Source organism: Rhamphochromis sp. 'chilingali' (assembly GCF_963969265.1).
Source record: "Rhamphochromis sp. 'chilingali' genome assembly, chromosome: 11".
In the NCBI taxonomy this organism is placed as follows: Eukaryota; Metazoa; Chordata; class Actinopteri; order Cichliformes; family Cichlidae; genus Rhamphochromis; species Rhamphochromis sp. 'chilingali'.
In genome coordinates this window covers 33,230,466-33,251,388 of record NC_137938.1, presented here as the reverse complement: position 1 = coordinate 33,251,388, position 20,923 = coordinate 33,230,466, and the positions used below count along the sequence as shown (strand labels likewise).

General features: G+C 39.7%; 1 long non-coding RNA gene across 1 annotated transcript; it reads right to left on the bottom strand.

Moving 5' to 3' along the window:
- Nucleotides 1-10,099: 10,099 nt before the first annotated feature.
- On the bottom strand, nucleotides 10,100-19,024 carry LOC308405558. The gene is made up of 3 exons (XR_013973356.1): nucleotides 18,917-19,024; nucleotides 14,979-15,153; nucleotides 10,100-14,057 (listed from the first exon to the last, which is right to left on the bottom strand). It is a non-coding gene; the product is annotated as an uncharacterized lncRNA (long non-coding RNA).
- Nucleotides 19,025-20,923: the final 1,899 nt, after the last annotated feature.

Genomic DNA, 20,923 nt, shown 5'->3' with positions numbered 1-20,923 from the left:
ATTACAATGATTATTTATTCTATGAAAACAGTTTTACTCATATCTATTTTGATTATTTTTTAATGTCTTCTCTTCTGTAAATTCAAATACTATTGGTATTTAAAGATCTTGTTTGTTTCATGGTGATGTTTTTGTGAATGTCAGTTGTATGTATATCCATCATGGAGTGCCCCAGGAAGAAAACTTAAGACTAAGGGTAATGGTAAGGGGATACCAATAAAACAAACAAACTCATGAGGATGGTGTAGGAGCTCAGATGAAACATGAGCATAGCATACATACAATCTGACAAACAAACAAACAAAAACAGGGCTTTTCTCATCTCTTTAATTTACCTCTCTGTCCACATGTCTGTGACCCAGAAGTCAATCTCAAACATGTCTCAACTCCTTAGAGGCATTATAAGGGAAGAGGATTAAGGACAGAAGAGACTTGGCAGAGGAGCTGTGATGGAGGATGCACAAGTGTATCCTTTGTGGAAGTGTGTTTTTTATATACCAAAGACAGTGTTAAAGATGGATGTAGTTACTGTACCCACTTATTTCTAAAATCATGTTCTGAAGATTAGGAGTTTGGAGGGTGCATTTAGTGTCCCTGAAAAGAGAAGCTATTTTCTAAGCTATTTCGTAATTTACCTTTTCTACTTTTGATGCTTCTGTACCTCCTTCCAGAGGGCAGTATACTGAACAAATTTTGCGCAGTATCAAAGTGGTCTGTAATGATACTTTTGCTCTGAAAAGACCCTTTACCTATCACCCTTTGCAGTCCTTTCTTTTCAGCCACATTACAGCTGGCCAGTGATAGCATATGGCAGTACACTCTCAACTGTCAACCGTCATCAAGCAGCATCCTTTATTCCTCTTGAAAACCATCAAGAAGTGGAGGTGCTACTGAACCTTCTTTAGCACAGATGCTGCGTTCACCAGGAAAGATCCTCAGAGGTGTAAGTACCCAGGAATTTAACAGAGATCCACTCCACATCAACTGAGACTGTGTGGAGAGGTGGGCTCAGCTTTGTGCCTCCTGAAGTCCATGACCACTTACTTTGTTTTGTTGGTGTTCAGATTAAGGTTGTTCCTGACACACCAGTCTGTCAATTACCGCATATGATTCATGTGTGGTATCCAGTGTTGGTCAAGTTACTTTGAAAAAGTAATCAGTAACTAATTACTGATTACTTCCCCCAAAAGTAATCCCCTTACTTTACTGATTACTTATTTTCAAAAGTAATTAGTTACTTAAAAAATGATGTACAACCTGAAAAGGTAATGAAGCGATAGATCTTTCAGCCCAATTCTATTTTTTCTGCATAATCCATCATATAAAATGTAATCAAATGAAAAAGTCTCTTTTTGAAACTAGTTTTATTTTAACTTTAAGCTTGAAGCAAACATTAAATTATATGCAACATTCTCTGACTGGAAGAAATTTGTTTAATTTAAATTTAATTTAAACCTATTTTCTGCATATTCCAGCATATAAAATAAAATATTTTTTGTGTTTACACTCACTCTTTCAAATAAATGCAAGTGAAACACAGCAGAAAATAAATGAAATCAAAGACTCAGCGGTCCTGTTGCTCTATTTTCACCTGTATAGCAGGAGTGGGGCAGGCGGAGGTTTGCCCTGGTGCACATGTGTCGCAGCGGTCAGTGGAAGGATCTGGGAGTTTCACATTCCCGTGGCAGGGTACTGTCGGTGCTTGCTCAGAAGTTTAGGGGGTTTTTTCACTGTAAAAAGAAGTTTTCTTCCCACGCAGTGAACAGCGGACACTAATGTTTTTGTCACTTTTTACAGATTCAAACTCAAAGTAAGGTCAGTACTTCCACGCTTTAAACGCTGCACGCTCATACTCTCTGCCACACTCGTTATATTATCCATTGTTGATATGCACACAGCTGTTGCCACGAACGTCGGACTCGCTTACGTCATTGTCATGAGAGACTCGTGCAAAAAAAATCACAGTTTTGGTAACGCAGCGTGCTTACGGGGGTGTAACAGTTATCTAATTACCTCTTTTGCAACAGTAATCCCTTACTTTACTCGTTACTTGAAAAAAGCAATTGGATTACAGTCTGCAAATTTTATAATTGCATTTCTAGGGTGGGTAGGAGTACAGTCGTGTGTGGATACTGCATAAAAGAGGAAGCTGAGCACACAGCCCTGAGACAGTGCTGAGCATGAGGGTGGAGCAGGTGTGGGTACTGATGTTGGCATTCTGTTAGCTGTGAACATGTTTTTTTTTTTTTTCGGTGGATCTGTTTGCTTTATAAGCTGATTGGGGTCAAAGGTGGAAGAAAGGCAATTTTTGATGTGTTGAAACACAAGCCTTTTAAAGCATTTTTGACCATAGCTGTTAGAGCGATGAGTCTGAAATAACTCATTGTTGAATTCTTGGGAACAGGGGTTGTGGTAGCATCTTAAAGATAGGGTGGGACAGCAGAGGATGACAGGCAGACACTGGAGAGCTTGGTGAAGACCACTGCGAGCTGAACTTTAAGAACTTTGCTGGGGACGTCTGATTTAGGAACCTTCCTCTGATTCACAGACCTAAACACATGGTTCACTTGATGTGCCTGGAAAGAGAGTGTAGGCAACTCTGTGGTCTGGGGTGTGTATAGCTAAACTGGTCCTGTCTGAGTCAAAACAGGCAAAGAAGTGATTAAGGTCCAGTGCCAACAAAGCCTCCACGTTAACACTGCCAGTGGTGTGCTGCCTTTGTTTTTTGTCAGATGATCCTCCATTTTACTCTCTAGGCCTTTTTTGCACTTTTGATTCCTTTTCTCTGGCCGAGCTGTGCAGCGCTTTGTCACTTCACACGAAGGCCAAGTTAAAGTCTCTCAGAAGTGCCTAGACTTCACTTCATCCATGGTTTATGATTAACATCAACACGGATTCGCTTACTGGCCATAACATTGTCGGTGCTTGACATTTGTTTGTTTTGAAACTCATTGTGACAAGAGAGGTGTGGGTCTGACTGTGAAACCACACTCTTATTGTGATCTACAAGTCCTTAGCCAGTGAACATACCCTGTGCAATCCACCTATATGACACTTAAAATGACCAAAATTTTGATTGGAAGTCATTTTGCAAATATTTATGTTGCCCAGATGTGGCTAGTGAAAAGAATGCAAGTTCCTGAAATTTCGACTTGGGTTAACTTGTCAGATCTGGAAGATACAACAATCTGTCTATTCATTCTGTGGCTTTTTACCCTCACTGTATAAAATGGGTGTGGTACACGCTGTCATGGTGGGTGGAAGACTTTACAAACAAAGTATCTTTGTAACAAAGTGTCTTTGTTTTTTTATAAAGTATCTTTGTAAGTTGTTTTAGTCATTTAAAACAACTGTGTGCTCTTCTGCCATTCACTGTTTGTCTGTGTGGAATATTCTGAATATAATTAAAAGCAGTCTTTAAAAACTTTAAAAAAACATATCATGAATAAGACATCATGTGGGGAGAAAGAGAAAGGGATCTGAAATCTGGAGGACTAAAGCACTGAATACAGTACAATAAATACATGTGAAAACAATCAGGGCAGAGCAAACAAAAGTGAGAGAAAACAAAGGAAGTAAAAGAATTAAGGACACACAAGGAAAGTAATACTTTCAAATAAAAGAGGAAATGCAACGAACAAACAAAACTCAGTAACTTAAACCTTACACCATGACATAGTTCTCAGGATAAGAGTTTTTGGTTTCTTGTTTCATGTGTTGCTAGAAGTGTAGTCAAATTTATTTCGCTTGACTTTTAATTTTGATGCTGTCCCTGCAGCGGTATTTAGAACTTTTAATCTGGACTAGAATACCAGAGTGTTAGGCCTCCAGCTCCAGTACATAAAAGCCCAACCTTACTTCTTTCTGCTGGCATGCCTGGTACACCCTGTCAGTAAACAAACCTCCATTACTCACTTGACATCCTACCATGATGTCACTGAGCAAACACAAAAGTCAGCAGGCTAACAATAAAGCACTTCCTCTGCCACAGTTTGTTGATGCTTTCCTCGGCAGGTGCTCAGAGCTCACTCTGTGGGGACAAAAGTGTAACTCAAAACCTAAAATTATGGCCTGTGAAGTCAAGCAACAACAGTCATTAGTGCTCTTTTTGTCTCGTCAACAAGGGAACATACATTATGTATGTTCATTCGCTTTGGAGTTTGAAACATACACAAATGAGCTGAAGGGCATCTTAGGTCACAGGGATGAGAGGGTGTAAAATGTCAGTGATTCTCCGATGTGTATATAGAGCTTTTATCTCTGCTATCACAATCAGGTGGGTTTAATCATTTAGTACAGAGCTAGATCAGCATTTTCAGAGAGAGAACAAACATTTCTTTATTATCTTTCTCTGTTTGTCTCCTTTGATGTCCATGATCTGAACCTTCTGTAAAAAGCATGTTCTCCTTTTAACATAAGTATCCTCATATTTAGATTAAATGTCCTTTTTTTTCAGTCTCAACCAAGATAATCAGAGTGATGATTAGACCAGCATGTACTTCACCAAAAAGAAAAAAGAAGAAAAAAACTGCAAATCAAGTATCAGAACATCAGAATCAAATCTAAATATATTCATTCATACATTCAGTAAAACTGCTATTGTGCCACTTGCCAAAGCAGTCATTGTGCGTCATAATACATGATTGTGCAACATCTTAATGACAGCAAAGCACTGGGTCACTTTGAAAAGTAGCTCAGTTGTTCTTTTCCTTTCCCCAACCTTTCCTTTTACCTTACTAAGAAGTCCACTTTCACATTTATCTATATAATAAATGGAATACATATAAAATGTATGGAAAAATAAATAGAAAGTAATACATTTTTAAAAAGCTCAATCTTAAGGCACCTCAGTCTTAAGTGGGGTGGGGGTTAAAAATATGTGAGAATTTCCTGCTTCTATTTACAACTACAGCAGCAGCTATTTATGGGTTCACATGACATGACAGCAGCACATCAGTCGTGTGGGGCTGGGGTGGGGGTACTAGCAATCAAACTGGGTCATTTTTGAGCTTTTGAAAAGCCGACTCTAAAAGAATTTGTACATTTTGAATCTAAATTTAGCTTAATGAAGATTTTCCATTCACACTATCGCCAAATGCTGCTCGTGGGAGATCATTGAGGTTACTTAACGTGTTGTGAGATATAAATGTACTGCAAGTCTGCAATGTTGGGTTTATAATTCTCTGCTGGCACTTCATAATGAATGCATGAAGTAGGCGTTTCAACCACTATGAATATAAAAATGCTGATTTTAGGAGCTTTAACAGTTGTCCTTGGAGTATTTTTCTTTGCCCCATCTCAGCTAGGGTAGAAGGAAAAAACATGCAAGCAGATGTTGCTTTGGTAAGAATATTTATTGTTGAAAAATATATGTAGGAAGCACAATAAGAGACAAACCGCAGGGTGCTGCCAACTCAAAAGGAAGAAAACCAAAGGTAGACTAACAGAGTGCCAACTACAAAACAAAATGGAAAAGAGAAGCAATTAGCTCCCAGCAGCAATACCCAAGGGTAAGGGCACCCTTGTGTGGTAAGGGTTAGGGTTAGCACTAAGCAGTATTAATTACCTCAAAAACACAATTAATTACCAAGTTGTAATAACAGAATATATCTTTCGATTGCTGCTTAAATTATTTACACTGTACATAAAGCTGTACTTATCCTAAACCTGATGTAATGATTTGGACTCTATACATGGAGTTGTAGTTGCATTTGCGTGAAAAAAGCCTCCCAGTCCTCTCAAACCAAAACATTTTAATTTAAGCTTTCAAAGAACTTGTGAAGCCAGATTACTTGTGAGTGGTAAATCCAAATCATGTGAATCTTATACCTCACACACTCATAGTTCAATGCCTGACTTCTTTAAATAAGGCAAAACCTGCATTCATTCCATATCGGCTCAAATGAGCAACACATGAGTGTACTCCTATGTGCAAACATGCTTTTCTGTACAGGTTGCTTTCTATAAGGCTGCATGTAGCATTTCATGTTTAGCTGTGTATAGCTACTACCAATATCCCTCCATTATGTTCTTCAGTAATGTATAATTTTTTTCCTTTCTTATTTGACTTTCAGTGCTCATTTTTTCACCTTTGCAATTTACTGCAACCTTTCTAAATCTTCAGGCTTTTGTCTTGTTTTGATAAATCCGGCCCCTGGCTTTCCTACAAAGTAACATTCTCATCCTTTCTGTGTGACTCAGAGGTTCTTTTGCTCCAACAAGCCTGATAACGTGGTTTATCAGTGATCGGTCAAACGCAAAGACTTTGCATGACCTCATGAATAATTGGTTTAACTGTAAATCCCAAACGGTTCCAAGCTCCTCTTTAACGACATTCCCCTCATTCACTGAGACAGAAAGAGTTGGAGGAGTGTGGGTGGTAACACACCGAGGCTGGCACAGTAGAGTCTGCAGTCAGGTGGGACTGGAGGTCTGTATATTGCTGGAAAGGAGTCCCTGAGAAAAATGATTATATTAAAGCTTTACTTCACTTTGGATTTAGTTTCTTTTTTATTTCTGAGACAGTTCTTATTGTTGTTATTGTGCCAGCAGTCGGGGTTGTGTTCAACTTGGAGTGTTTTGATGTTTTGACTGGTTTGTGCTCCAACATAGATGACCTGAAATGTTTTGATTGCCTGGATTATTTTATGACTTCACTGTCATTTCCAGTATTTTCCAAAGTTTTAAACTGGGCCAAACTAGACCCTCTGGTAGGCCCAGTCTGCCCCACAGACTATATGTTTGACAACCCTAACCCTTAGTTAGGGTGGTTGTTACTGCTACAGCCCACCTATTGTCTACCTACCAACACCGATTAGGTTCATACTTCAAGTAAGCACATGGCACATTGTAAAATCAGTTAATCTCAAGACATTAGGTTGAATTATTATACTTCTATGTGATTCTGTTGCCTATAGCAAGTTTTAATGTGCAAAGTGCCTGGGTGATGAAGCAAGTTTTATGTTTATTTTAGTCACTGTTTCAAAAGAAATGTGATTTACACCCTTAAAAGTTGGCCTGACTCCATGCAAGGCAGAAAAACAGCTTTTTCCTCCATTAATTTCAGCTGCTGGATTCAAAACTGCATCGGCACTCTTTTTTTAAATAGCCAAACACTGAATGATCTGAACAACTGAATGGGACTTTAAAATAGTTGCTGATATCCTGCCAGTCTTTAACAGCATTTAGCTGGTGGTTATTTCTCCACTCAGGCTGTGGTTTTCATGCTACATTAAAAATTTGTGTGTGCGGTGAAGGTGTGCATGTGTTCGCATGCTCAGAAGGAGGTGTGCTCCAAAGTTTTATTGTGCATTTTCTTTATATTGTTGACAGACAAGGGAGAAGCTACAGTTTAAGTCTATTGTTATTGAGTCTGAGAGAAGCTCTGATGTCTCAAGTGCAGTAAAAATAAAGGCAGATATCAGCGTTTATAATCCTGGCACATTGGAGAAAAAGGGAAAATGTCACACTCATTTTCCTTGTAATGATTGAGGGCTTGCATTAAAGTAACCACGTATGATTTTAATGAACAAAGTATACATTATATATTTCTGCTGATTCCCTATAGAGATTTTCAAACCCTTGCAGTTTCCATTACAGCAGGGGCCACAAACCCCAACATTAAGTTCATGCATAATTTATCTCCATGTAAAAGGGCCCAATTATAACGTGTGTGTATTTCACCAGACTGGGGCTGCAGGACTCGTATTAAACTGTGGTTTTTCACCAAAAAGCCTATAAACAGAGTCCTTTGAAAAGAATACACGGGGGAATCAGAGATGGGAAAGTCAACAGTGCCACAAGTGTTGGAATTTATAATCCGCCAATTACAGCACATGCATACATTCAACTCCCTGGCTGTTTAATGCATGAGTGTCTGGAGGGAATTCTCTTAATGTGAGCAATGAGAGGAGTGTGGGAAACAGGACTACATGGATCTCTGTGGGTGTGTGTACATGCTTGTGTGTAACTCAGCCTCCTGGTCCATGGGGGTTGACTGCATGGAGCAGTGGGGGGAAGTCAAGACATTTGTTTTGGTGACTGCCACAGAAAAAACAAACAAACAAAAAAAGCTCCTTCTAATGCTTTGCTGTGTCTCAGTGCTCTTGTCCTGTAAATGCACAGAGACACTGATTTTGAGATTACTGCATTTAAACTGCAGGCTCCTGTGGTTCATGAAATAGTAAATGTACTCTATTTGTGTGGAGTGTTGGGGTTTCACTGGATGCATCCTACAGCACACATAAACAAATATTTTATATACAAGTTGCACTTAGCTTTTACAACAAATCCTGATAATACGCATAGTGGTGACCCCACAGATATGTAATGTCAACTTTATAATTGCTTCAGCTCTAAAGTGTATCTGAGTGTCTTTGTTTTGATCATTTTCAGAGTTTTAATGTTTTGGTTCAGACTCACTACCTTCATCCAAGCTGTTCTCATTTCCCGGGGTATGGAATGATACAAGTAACTGATGTGTTTCAGTTATGGTCAGGGTGTCCTTTGACAGTACTGTGCAACTAACCAGGTTATGGCATCTGTGAAAAGGGTCTATGACTCTCAAATTGTCTTTTTTCAGCAGAAGGTATGTAAAATGAATTGCAAGATAAAGGTCCAAATGGGAAGCTATCTCGCTGATAAACCGGTGATGTATTGCCACACCTTCATTTTTCATAGATTTTGTACTGCAGAACAGGACTGCTTTCTCGTGGTGGCCAATATTGACCAGGCCAGTGAGTTGAGACATTCATGGCAACTTGTGATCATATGCATTGTAGTAGATGGGTATAGAAAAAGGCTTTAAACCTGAATTCTTTTAGTGATCAGCAGGGGGCATTAGCTTTGGTTATGAAAAGGCCTGCCATTGTGTAGAAGTTTATGGCTGAAGGCCGTGCAATGTAACCTCAGTAAATAGTTGCCTGGCGTCTTTATGAGCTCAGTTGCTAGATTTATTTGATGCTGAGTAGAACATTAAGTCCATTTTGTAGATAATGGCATTTCTAAGAGACAGAAAAGTGGATCGGCCAGGATACGCTAACAAGTGTACAGTTTCACAGTCAGAGCCAACCCTCACTCGTCACTCCCAGTGTTAAAACATCAATATGATGAACCAATAGGACTTCACTAACCAATAGGTAATGTTATGCTGCCCAGTGTTCTGATGACCCCCGCTCCCCCAAGGTGATTTGCAGGACCATATCAGTGAGTTGCAAATGTTGCATTTAGAGCTTATTTCACTTGACCATAAAGTGATTTTACAGAATTCCTGTGTTAAAGCAATATTTACCGATTTTATGTCTCCAACAGGCATTTTGAAGGCTGTGTTTGCATTTTTGTTCCTCCACATGTTGTTGACTGGTGTCATAATAAAACCTAAGAACTACGTTGTATAGAAAAAAGGGGGCGTTTACAAGAATATGTTATAGTATCAGACATAGAATCCATATAAAACAAACATTTACTAATCACTTTTTTTTATTTATGTGGAGCTACAGAGGACTATACTATCTGTACTGACTCAAACTGGCATGCTGTCATTTGCTGCCCTCTGGTGTACAGCCGTGATACCCTGCTCTCGTGATTCACACTCATTATGTTGGACTTTAAATGTGGAGGCAGCAAATTTCTTTATTCCGTTATCTGGTTGATTCCTATCAGTTAAATCAGTCTAACATAAAATTTTCTTGCTGCCACTCATTTTAGTATCACCTCGGATGTTGTTTTAATACTCACATGAAACAGAGGACACCCATGCACTTCCTTTGCCAACCTTCTCACCAACACTCATCCATCTGAGAGTCATGTGATCAACAATGCAGCAGGCTGATGCTTCATTTCAGTCAATACACTGTGGTGTTAATGAGGGCACCGGGGACAGTGTGGCACACATGCAAACAGAAACTGTTTATGTAGGTGATTGTACACACTGTACAAACACACAGTACAAAGATACTTCGTTTACTTTTGTCTTTGATATGTATCTTTAATAAATTCGATCACAAACATGTTTTCCATCTTAATATTATGACCAGTGTGAATTACTCCCACTACATTTCTATGATAATAAAAAAATCATGTAACTACAATAATAATTAAATAATAACTATAATAACTAATAACACAGAAAAAAATAGATGCAAAAGTCACATATAAATAACTATAAATATTGTATGTAAATGAAGTTTAAATCATATAAATAATACAGAGTGAATCCACTGTTTTAGTAGCCTGTCTCTTTTATATTTCTGCCCTCCTGTTTCCTCACATCAATCCCTCAAGAGGGAGCTATTGTAACTCTAAACACACGGAGAGCTCATGGCAGCCCGCAAGCATCCAGTTAATGTAAAGTTTATTACAGTACAACTTCATGTTTTTTCTGCGGAGATATATGAGCCAGGCTCACTGTGACATTTGGCAAAATTCATCAGTTAGGATGCTTAATAGATGTGTCTCATGCCCGCAGTAAACATATGTGACAGACATTAGACAGTGTCTTGGTGCTTGTTGATGAAACAGCTCTGCTGGAGATTCTCAGCATGAAGGACAAGACTTCACCCATATGAGCAAAACCACTTTCAAAAGTTAGTTAAAGTTCTTTAAAGAGAGCCACTCGGAAAGATGAAAGCTTTGGTGGTGAATCACTTACAGGTGAAAGCTCATCTACGGAGCTCTAGAGAGTCTTTTGGTGACTTTCAGTCTTAAATTCATTACCTGCTCAGGACCAGATGGCACACAGTCAAAGTTAGAACCAGCTTTGAACATATGTCTGTTTCCCACCTACATGGTGCCAGTGTCCAATTGGGAACGAGGTCCACACGTTTCTGCTTAAAAAAGACCACAAATGTAAATAAATGGTAGCACCATTATGTTGGAACTGAAACATGTTATTGTTTTAAACACTCATGAGATCAGGTGAGAATATGTCATAGTTTCCTGCGTAAATGAAGAGTACCAACACAAACAAACAAGTAAGCACTGGTTTCAGTGGCAATAAACGTTTTGTTCTGCCTTATTTTTATATTTATCCCTTATACTACTATATTTGAAAAAAAAAAACATCTCTAATGTCCTTGTTTAGCATAAAATTAAGTGTAAATGAATGATTTCATCAAGAATAATGAAACATGTGGCGCTCGGGGCATTTAGCTTAGCTGGTGGTTAATCAAGGCTTTACAGTGATTGTAGCTAAGGTCTCGATTCAATGAAAATGTGATTGGTCATACTTTATATATCTTTAGATAAACAGTCAAACATCTTCTGAACAACCAGTCAAAATCTGCATTTATCTTCATCAGTAGATCTAATTCACAACCTTTCTTTCTCATAAGACCAATTAAGGGCTTTAATCACACCCTTTTTAACCGGCTTGTCTCTAAACTCTCTGTGATCACAGTTATTTCACTGCCTTCTTTGTTTACTTTTTTTCCACAGCAGCAGTGAATACTGTAACCCTTGTCTTGCTGCGTTAACCCAACACACTACACCTGTAGTATACTTTACGTGGCAGCAGCGTTCACTACTGCTTTACCTGCAGTTGCATGCCAGGTCTCTGTCTGTGATTAATGAGCATCCAGTTATAACCCCCCTGATTAGCAGTGGAGCACTCGGGCTAATGAGCTCACTGTGAACCTGGAGGTTACTGTAACCAGCGCAACTCATCTGTCAAGACCTGAAGACCAGTGGACTCATGCAGGCCTCAGATCAGCTGGATGGTTATCAGTGTAGGAGAGAGCATGAAAGTGACATCAGCAGCTACTGAGTGAACTACTTACATGTGTGTCCTCGTTTGCATTTTATTTTCTATAGAATAATGAATGATGGCAGGCTGAGTCAAATGCAAAAGTTTGCTGGCTTTTAAGCAACACCTGGATTTAAAAAGCTTTTCCCCATGGCTGTTATATCTCTACCACCATTTGCAATGTTGTGGAAATCTCCTGTAGATTTCCTTTCAGGATTTTTCTTGCTATGCCTCTCTCTTATCATGTCTCTGCTTCCACATAACATAAAAAGGGGAAGACAACAGCAGGGCTGTGTAATCCAATTCTCGAATGAACTTTAATCTAAGGCTTTTGTCCTGTTAATGTCTGTTTTGCTTTGGTACTCCAGTAAATGCCCAATTGGATGGCAATTTTCAACAAACAAATTAAGTTGATGTTATTGTAGAGTCACAAATTCCACAGAGGGAAGAGGTCAGGGTGGATTATTTACTTCACAATGCCCTCAACTTATGAGGATGCTTTTATTTCAACATAATGGAAAAAAAATGTCTGTGTTCCTTTTTGTAATAACCTTTCTGTGCCGTTGCAGATTTACTGTTGTAACCACTATGACTACGACGCTTTTCTGACCTTAAAGTATTTATTTGAGCTCTTAGACCTAACAAAGATGTATAAAAACCAAAGCATCAATTATGGAATTTTTAACATATTTTTTTTTATTGGATGCATATCTACTCCCAAAAGGTTAAGGAGATAATATATATTGCTTTTCTTTTTCCTTTTAGCTGACTAGCTGACAGTCTCTGCAATCTCACTATATGTATTTAATAGCTGCTCTATACAGATCTTGAGAAGTACACGGTATTGCCATGTGTAAGTGAGCTGTGTATGTTCAAATGTTATTTCTTGAGCACTTTACTAAGGACTTTATTCCCATGTCTTCTGGAGATAAAAACTGTTTGTTTCTGAGGTCAAGAATGAACCTCAGCTGCTACTTGAACACGAATGAGAAGTTTTGAAATGATCAAAAAAGTGAAAAACTAGAAATTTATAGAAACTCCAGATGTCAAGGAAGATTTTGTGATCCAAATAAAAAAGAAAGAAAAGAAAGGAACAAACAGCAGAGTAGCTGCTAAATGGGCCTCATGTTAAGATCTTTTCACTTTACATGCTGATTCCTGAAACAGTGACTCTTGCGTCATTTCAACACATTGCTCAGCGACGTGTTATTGATGCATTGTGTTATGGGAAACATAACACAATGCATCATGCTGAAATAATGTGAAATAGGAAAAACACATGAAACGTATCAAAGTTTTCTTCATACCTGCCTCCAGATAAGAGAGCACAGTGAGTGTCTACACTATCAACAAGAGGCAAAAGTGTCCTTGAGCTCTTTTCTAGAGGCAAAACAGAAGACACCAAACACTTAGGACATCCAGTGCTACCAAAACAAACAGAGCTTATGAAATAGAAGGGGCTTCCAGGCTTTTGGTAACAGGGAATAGCATGACTCTCATATGATACAGAATTTGAACCCGTGGTCATCATGGATAAATTTAACAATATCCATATCTATTTATATCTTTTTTTATTTTTGGTTTAATTCAGCTTAATTTCATTCTCAAATCATTGTGCCTGAAGGTGGCAAGATTGCAAAAGCATTAAAAATGAACAGTTAGACACCATTTTTTAGATATCAGATGTGCATTATTGACAAAAGTGTGCCTGTTACCGTCTTTACAGGGTTATTGTGACACACTTAGTGAGCAGACTGTGGCACTGAGAGGAGTCTGCAACAAAGAAATTACAAATGGGCTGACATCCATAATTGACACGTAAGAATAAAGATGGTAAAACTGCACTTGAATTGCAGAAGTACTGTAATGGTAATCAGAGCTTATTCAAATCTGATAATTACCGCGATTAATATTTACCCCGTCTATGATCTGTCACGCTGTTGAAATATGAATAAAAAGGAGTGTTCCAAGAAACTGGATATATAAACATCACTGTCAACAGACCAGTACATAGGAATACACTACACAGAATGCACTACACTCCCACAAAGAACAACAACGGGCCTCACGGCTGACTGGCTCTGCGCTCTCAGTGAGGTCTGACCCACTTGGCCCGCTTCACCCATGCGGTCCAGTCCAGAGCGGCCAGCTGCTGTTGCTGCGGGTGATGATGAAGATGTTGGCACAGGCATCGACTCAGGTGCCGTCTCCAAGGGAAGCAGTGGGACTGTGACAATCTGATCATCTCTGCAGCGACTGACACCTGACTGCACCCCCAACCTGGATTGGCTAACACCCTCAGTTGTCCTCGAGAAGCCTGAGTGACAGAGATTCAGGAGGCTTATGAATGGCCCGTGACCTGATAAATAATCAGTTTTTCAAATAAGATGAAACACATATATATTTTTTAAACTTTTGGATGAAGATATGTCACAAAGTTTTTCCAGGTCAGACTAGAAATATATAAGCCATTCAGCTCTTGGGTAGCTCAATCAAGTTAATTAGACTGCAATCAAGGCTTTATCATTATTTAACATTTTGCCTCTTTGATGTTGATGTTTTGGGTTCATTGCTCTGAGCGTAACACACAAACACACTCACACTCTCTTTTTAGTATTTAGATGACGTGCCTTACAGAACTCATGTACACTCAGGACTTTTTGCTTCTTAATCCACATATTTTTTGGATTAAGGATTACTGATTGTGCACTATTGAAGTGGGATTTTGAACCTTCAAGATAATTCAAGGCAAAGCAAAATGATTCCAGATTTCAAAATGTCAAAAGTTCAAATGTGGCCACTTCACCTCATCTCCTGCACTCACTTGTCAACGTGCCCTCTTTGATTTGCCATTGGCCTCTGTGATAACTGGGTTAATTTTAATTGGATAAGAGATTCATCAGGACAACTCTCATTGGTTCTCAGGCCAGTCAGCGCTGCTCTCCCAGTTTGACCACCTTACTTCCTGTCCCCCAGGACACCATTAGCTGCTGCTAGGTACGTGTCTGTTTGTTAAAGCTTGTCACGCTGCGCCGCAGCCACATATAACAACAGCAGAGCGAGGGAGAAAATGATTCAAAGCTCCCTCCGTATAAACTGTAATGCTATATTTATAAGCCCGTATTTATAAACACATTTGCATATATCAAGATGAAAAAGTTGTTTGAATTGGGGGGCAATTTGCATTTGGTGAAACATATGGCAGAGCCACGGAAGCCATGGGCCATGCCTTCATTACCCGATCTTCGTTTCATCAGCTCCTTGCTCCCCCACTGAGCCTCCCCACGGCGGAGCCTTCTGTCCCCGAGGTTTCAGTGACAGGGGACAATATGTCCCCAAGGTGAGGAGTAGGGGGAAAGCCGCACACACACCGCTCCTCCAATGATTATTTAATCAGACTCTTCACTCTGGATCTGAAAGACGAGAGAGGTACAAAGTGGCGCTTATTACCCATTTGTTCAACGCTGAGAAAGAGGGAGAGAGGGTGAGTGAGGGGAGAGCGGAGTGAGAGCTTCAGATAAGGTAACTGATGAAGAATGGAAGGACCAGATGATGTGAGGAGAAAGAAAGAAAGGAAAGGAGGTGGGGAGAGGAGATTTGAAATTATAAGAGAGGATTTTTCTCTTACTCGTGTGCTATTTTATTCCAACACATTTATTTGACAGCTTCTAATTATGTTGTAGATTTAATATTTTGCACATCTTTTTTCCATATTCTTATCATTTTCCATTTGAATTGAAATTGAATTGTTATGGATTAACTTACAAGTGACATATAAGTAGTTAAACAGGATCTATTAAAGAAATCATACAGCATAAATAGAGACAAATTGGTGATTAAAGTGCAGAAAATAAAAAAGTAAACATACTGAATCATTTTTTAACGTGCATTTATTCAAGGGAAAATTTCGACAAACAGCTTGGACTTTAAGCAGAATATTTTTTACACGCTCTATGTTCAGCACTGCTGGTAGATGACCTATAATAGAATTACAAACTATGGAGCAACAAAAGAACGGAAGGGAGAATAAAAGGAGAACTAAGTGCATCTGTGTTGGGGTTTTGCTTGTGTGGAGGTCTTGCAGGTGAAGGTTCAGCCTGGCTCTATCCCTGCCTGGCTGCAGTTTGGTGTGCCAGTCACACAAATGCTACATTTGCATGTGCAAAAAACCCCTGTGTTGAAGTGCTGCACCACCCCTCCCACCCCCTTTCAGCATGTGTGGTCAACCTGTTTGTGATTTAAGTGCTTATGATAGCTCCTCATCCACAGCCACAGCCCGTCTCTCAGACCCGGTTTGTTGTTTTGATATGGAATACCTGCTTTTTCCAGGCTCTTGTTTTTCCTCCAGGAGATATCTCTGTGTGGGGAGGGGTTCGAAAAGGACAAGCAGGTCACCGTTGTCTGTCACGGTTTCTGCCCTCAATGTTTGTTTTTCTATTTTCGTACTCTGATTCCATTTGGATAGTTGAATTTTGAGGCCATGTGGTTGTTTTTGAAGGTCACGCGGGTATTCCTGGAGTATCTGGCCGCAAACGTTCACCTGACAGACTAAATTCAGTCAAAGTTGTTTTGAAAGTCACCTGCTTTGGGCCACGATCCTGTGTCATAAATTTAACACAAATTGTTTAATTACAGGGTTTGGAAGGGATATATATATATATATAATCAAATTAAAGGTACTGTAAATGAAGCTGTATTTTTACCCTGCAACTTTTACAAGTGTGTTGTCAACCTCATGACGGTTAAATATAGAGAAAATAATAATCAAAGTCTGTGGTCATTTTCCTAAATGTTGACTTGTTGTTCTAATAAATTATTTCTAGCAGAGAATACAATAAAAGTCACTTAGTGCTCAAAGTAGAAACATCTTTCAGCACTTTCCAAGACTTTCCAAGAGTTAAGAAGTACCCAGACTCTAATCCCTAAACTTATATGCTAACACAGTAAGTGGTTTTGGGGGTTTGGAAATTGTTATTGAAAGTTATAGCAATAGGGGAAAATAGCTATTATTATTTTTGCCATGAAAAACTTTCTTTTTTCTCTAAAACACAAGGTCAGGGTACTGCAGACTAAAGCTTAACACATAGTACTGTATTTAACCTGTACTGCAGGACTGTCAGTCAAGCTTTAGACCTCACTTTGACTGGACCTAAACAGTTTTTATACATACCAACAGTTGAACCCTAACTGTTGGGTTCAACTGTTGAAATGTAATGTTCTTATTACATGTGGAATTAAAAAAGGCCATTTTCTTCATTTCTCTTGATTGTACCGCTGCTAGATCTTCCCATGACCTCTTTGAAAAAGCAGAGATACACTGTGGTGTACCTTATGTAGAGACTCGCTACTTTACACAACAGCAAAAATATATACATAAATAATCATGAGAAACAGTTCTTAAATCTGTTCCAAAGTTCACACTGTGAAGAAACATTTGAGAGCAGTATAATGCCTGCAGATGCCCTGGTTGGTCATCAGTCTGGGTTCAGTTATGAGTGTGCACCTCCCCGAAGAAAAACATTGACAGAAAACACTCCTTGACTATGCAAACAGTCAATTGAAAATACTGGTTTAATTAATTTCCCTTTATGATAATGATTTCATCTAGGGCCAATAAATAGTCATCTTTGCTATCCCCCCCTTAATGTAACCCCAATATTATTTTTGCCATTTAACTGAAGCTAAAATGGGGGAAAACAGGATGGGTGCGTCATTAACGCATCGACACGCGGCGACTGGGGGAAAAGCATCCAGTCTGTTAATAAGTAATGACTGCCCGAGATCACAGGAACCTTACACTACAACAAAACAAGTTAAGCACAAGCTTTGATAATGACTGTTAATAATTCAACATGTGTAATTATCGCTTTACAGGAAAGCACAATGGCGGCAGCTTGCTGTAGGGATGGTGGTAGCAATTAAAGACGAGATAGATCGAGGTCAGCGGAACTGGGGGAGGCGTCGGAGGGGTTCTTGTTGAGTCGACGATCGCTGACCTTACAGGCCCTGTTACGTGACGTGAAGGAAAGAACCCGAAAGAAAGCGTCGGTGTGGTTTTCCTTTCGCTCTGTCTTCATTTGAGAGAACATTTGGAACATGCTCTCGTCTCGATTTTACAAAAATGTAAATGTCTCGATCAATGGGAAAACCCTCTTGGCCTCCTTTATGAGATCCACAGCTTTCCTTTGCAGCATGCCTGTCTGTGCATGTGGTATCTGCGACCAACTACTTCCTCAAATTTGCTTCTCCATTGTCCCCAAGACCTTGATTCACACACTAGCCAAATGTCGAGGTTGCACATTTGCAACTCAAAACTAGCCAGATCAATGGTAAACGTAATCACTCTATTTGTCATTCTGAGATTTGAATTTCACAATGAGCATGTGGAGAAGAGCAGAAGGGAGGAAAAAAACTGGAAAGATGTCTGACTTCTCTCAAAATCAATGTCTTTCAACAGCCCTCCGATCCTCTTTGAAGGAAAGGGCATTCACAAGCATTTGGCGGCCATTGTTGGCAGTAAAATGACTAATCATAACATCATTGATGTGTTAAAAAAACGACTACAGACGACAGTACCATTGACAACCTTTGCTCCCATCCACAGAGAAAGAGTTAATTTGATCGTGATGACACCAGTCTCTTTCAAGCCCCTTTTCAGGCCAGCAGCAGCTGGGGCTGGAAGAGCAAGAGATGGGATGAATCCTCAGCAGAGTGAGGGGGGGGGGGAGAAAAATAACAAGAAGAGTCGTTATTACGTCTCCATTTTAGGACTAAGAGGGGTTTCTGAATTGCCCTGGATTGCGATCCTGCGTTCGTTCATTCCTATATAGGCCCTCTGAGTGGCAAATGGGCCTTGGGCCAGTGTTAGGCACTGAAGCTGGAACAAGAATAAGATCACAATTGCATTTAAAGCCCAGAGAGGCAAAGAAGAGGAGGAGAGGCAGAAAGAGGGAGCCTATGAGCCCTAATTGCCAGATGGTGAATATTTTTGCTCCCTTTCAACGGCGCATTAATTGCAGGGCTGCCCGGGGGTTGAGACGCACTGATCAGTGTGGCAGAGGATCCTGACCCTGATTATCCCCCCTCAGACTCCCCCGCTGGAGAGACAGTGAGAGGGGGGTGGAGGGTACTGCAAAGGAGAGGAGGGGAGGTAAGGGTTTTGCAACTGTTACTCACCCAATCATTTGCTATCGAGCCACCTGGGCCTTGACACTTTCGGGTTTGGAGTTGGAAAGGAGGCGACGGTGATCAAACGGGGTGGAGGGTCTTCTGGGTGCAAGAGAAGGGAAAGCTAGAGGGGTGTGATGAGTATAGGTGTAGTGGTGAATGGAGAAGAGACCACCTCCTGTCCTCCTCTCTCCTCCCCTTCACCCCCTCCCCTTCCTCCTCCTCTCTCCCACCCCTCCCTGCCCCTCATCTCCTCGTTTACATATCTCCAAAAGATGTAATTGAATTAAATAAAGCTTTCCTTCGGGGCAGCTGCCACAGCTGCTGTTTGTGGCATGTCAAAAGGCCCACCACTTTAAGAGCACTTACATATGCTCCAAATTAGCAGGTCAGATAGGCGGACGCACGATGACAGGGCCGAGGTTGCCAGCGCGACAAGGGGCCACAGCTGTGAGCAATTCACTGGCAGAGTGGGGGCTCTTTCAGACCCCTGATTATGAAGGGCAGCGTGCACGTGCTCATACACACACAAACACATTAACAGGTGTGTAAGTACACCAACGTGTGTAAGTACACCACGTACGAACACCTATTCACAGACATACTGTAGATAAAGGGGTCACTGTGGTAATTAGGAAGCATCACAGATTTATGAGAGGACAACACATTTCATATGGGACCCTGCATGACCCTTTGAGGTTTTTTTGTAAATAAAAATAATTATTAAAAAAAAGAATAAAAAGTAAGAATGAACAAAGATTAGTCCTGTTAACACTGTCACAGGTTGCTTATAACTATGACGATAACTTTTCTCTAACCCACAGTTTTTTTAATCCTATTTTAAAGATTACCAGGGTCTGCATAACACTTTGACATGCAAATAATGTTACATGAAACGTGACTAGCCTGGATAGCAAATCCTGCAAAACTGCACTCTGTTTCTTTTAGAGGTAAATCTTTTGGTATCTCCAACTTTTATCCCAGTTTATAACAGATTATGTGCACATGAAGAGACAGTAAGAGTGGGGAATGTATAATACACAGATTTTGAACCCGCGGCCTAAGGTTCCACTCCTCCGTGTGACTATTGTTATTGATTTAAGCTTTGTTTTCGCTGACTGTTTGGTTGGGTTTACACACCAAATCCACTTGGTTATGATTAGGAATAAAACCATTTAGGCTCACAGGGGAATACACAGTATTTATAGTATAAAGATGCAAAAACTATTAAGGAACTACAATCAGAGGTAATTCTTTTTTTTATTAGACAAACAACATGATAAAAATAATGACTGCAGAATTTCATTTAGCTGTTTCACTTTCAGTTTTCTTACACTTATGCCATTGGGGGAACACTTGAAGAACAAAGATTTTAACATTCATAACACCTGTACTTAAAAAAAACTATAACAAGTCAAATTGTCTGCTGTGAAAATGATTTGCCATCTTCAGTTTGGAGCTAAGGGTGTATGTGTTTGCATCCGATGATCACTGCAGGATCTGTAAACATTTTGTGTTCACAGTGATAGTGCACAGAAAGAAATCGGACAAGTTAACATACAAATCAAGGCAGTCAAAGACTATCTGACCCCCTGATATCGTCACCAGACACATTGTACCTGATGTAGTCATGCTCTATTTTCAGATCTCGTTTATTTCAAGATTTTCTTCTTTCAGTTTGGTTTTCAGAGCGCTAAATGAGACTGCTACAAGGAAACGCTTGAAAAATAATTAAAAAACAGCCAATATTTGTACTGTAGTAATGTTGCTGTTTATTGAGGGTTTGGATGTGATGAGCAGAGGCATCTTAAAATGATCAACACTTAACTCGAGCTATGTATGAAGTGAGACACGCCTGTCATATCGTAATCAACCGTTGTGAACAATCATCTAATGACTTGTCACTCAAGGTCTGCTGGGCAATTATGTTGCATTTGCATGGCAGTGAATGATGTTTATGACAAATAATTCATGTCCTAATTGCTTGTCTGTTTTCTTTAAGTCGTGCACTGCTGA